Source organism: Mandrillus leucophaeus, unplaced genomic scaffold, assembly GCF_000951045.1.
Source record: "Mandrillus leucophaeus isolate KB7577 unplaced genomic scaffold, Mleu.le_1.0 Scaffold215, whole genome shotgun sequence".
Classification (NCBI taxonomy): Eukaryota; Metazoa; Chordata; class Mammalia; order Primates; family Cercopithecidae; genus Mandrillus; species Mandrillus leucophaeus.
Window position 1 is genome coordinate 178,688 of NW_012102199.1, and position 1,710 is coordinate 180,397.

The following is a 1,710-nucleotide window of genomic DNA, read 5'->3' on the forward strand; positions in this document are numbered from 1 at the left end:
TTTTTAAAAAATTAAAAATTAGCCAGGCATAGTGGCCCGTGCCTGTAGTCCTAGCTACTCAAGAGGCTAAAGCAAGAGGATCGCTTGAACCCGGAAGTTTGAGGCTGCAATGAGCTATGATCACACCACTGCACTCCAACTTGGATAACAGCATAAAACCCTGTCTAAAAGAAAAGAAAACAGCACCTTAGCACCTGATGACTATAATATAGTTGTCAACTGTGGTTGATAAAAAGCAGAAACCTAACTCACACAAAATTAAGAATAAAATGCTACAGTGTGAGAATGTCTTACTATCAATTTTTCTCTTGTCTGCGTCACTTATAAGTTTATACCATTGTGATTGTCAAATTAATAATAATATTAGTTTTTAAAAATGTTTGACTTGAAATGTGATCTTAACCTCCACTTGGGCCTCTCGGGGTCTCTCTCTTCTTCCCCACCCTGGGCTCCCTCTTTTCTAGGCTTTCCTGGATCTAGGCTTTCTTTTGGACTTACCTCTTGGGTTTCCTGCTCAGAAAATGTCCCTTCTAGTGTCCCCAGTCTCTACAGGGTGAGGGGTGAGGATGGGTCTTTCCCACTCGGTTCTCCCAACCTCCAGACACTTCGATATGACGAGATGTGTCGGCTACCTCTTGGAGCCTCTTACATCCCTAAAACTAAAGCAAGCTACAGTGAGCAAACTGAAAATGCTTTCTATACATTTTATGTCAATGCTGTGCTAGCCAGAGGAGTGAGTGAGGGGAGAGAGAGATGGGATGGAAACCACGTACATCACACACACTCAGACACACACAGGCACACATAACCTCGAAAACCTCTTGTATGCAATTGACATATCCACAACCCCAGACAGACAGTCACACGCAAACTCTTCAGACATACAACCACACACACACCCACACACACCTTCAGAAATGCAGCTCCATGCATGCAGTCATACAATCCCTACACACACACACTTCCCACATTCATGTACACCCTCAGGCGCACAACCACACACCTTCAGAAATGCAATTCCAGGCATACAGTCGTACAATTCTGCACACACACACATTCATGTACACCCTCAGACACACAACCACACACACCTTCGTGGCTCTGCACAACCACCCTTCATGGATTAAATCCTACAGAGGCAGTGACAGTCACACAATTCCTACATACACACAGAAACACACACACACACACTCTTTAGGTCACAAAACACAAACTTCAGACTTTTGAAATCATCCTCACATTTAAACATTCAGCTCCACACACCTGTTCAGGACGGCGATCACACTCACAAATTCAGTCTCTCTCTCTCACACCCACGCGCGCACACACACACACTAATGCCCAGACCCCTTGCAGCCTCAGCCACATCAGGTATATCTGAAACTGGTGAAATAAGCCCTCTGATAGAGAAGGCAATAGAGCCCTATAAATGCACGAGGCATCAGGCTCGGTGCTGGAAACATGCCTGTGAGCGGAGGCCACGGGTTGGGGAGGTGGGGATATGGGGCAGGGAGACCGGGGATAACTAAGGGGATAGGAAACTCACCAGAACGACCCGGAGAAAAGCGGAGGCGACGGCTCTAAGGGGCAAGGAGGAGCTCAGAGACAAAGGGCGGCAGAGAGGTGGGGACGTGGGTGCAGGGAGCGCCCCACACGCCTCAGCCCAGCGCCACGGATCCCCACCTGCCCGCAACCTCCGCGCCGCAGCCC

General features: G+C 48.1%; 1 protein-coding gene across 1 annotated transcript in view; it reads right to left on the reverse strand.

The window, feature by feature from the left end:
• SLC1A6 (solute carrier family 1 (high affinity aspartate/glutamate transporter), member 6) overlaps positions 1-525 on the reverse strand; it is a 36,575-nt gene extending 36,050 nt beyond the window's left edge. The window contains exons 1-2 of the mRNA XM_011980568.1: positions 499-525; positions 127-164 (exon numbers count right to left, since the gene is read on the reverse strand). The gene's annotated coding sequence lies outside the window, so the exon portion shown is untranslated. The remainder of the gene's footprint in view (positions 1-126; positions 165-498) is intronic.
• Positions 526-1,710: the final 1,185 nt, after the last annotated feature.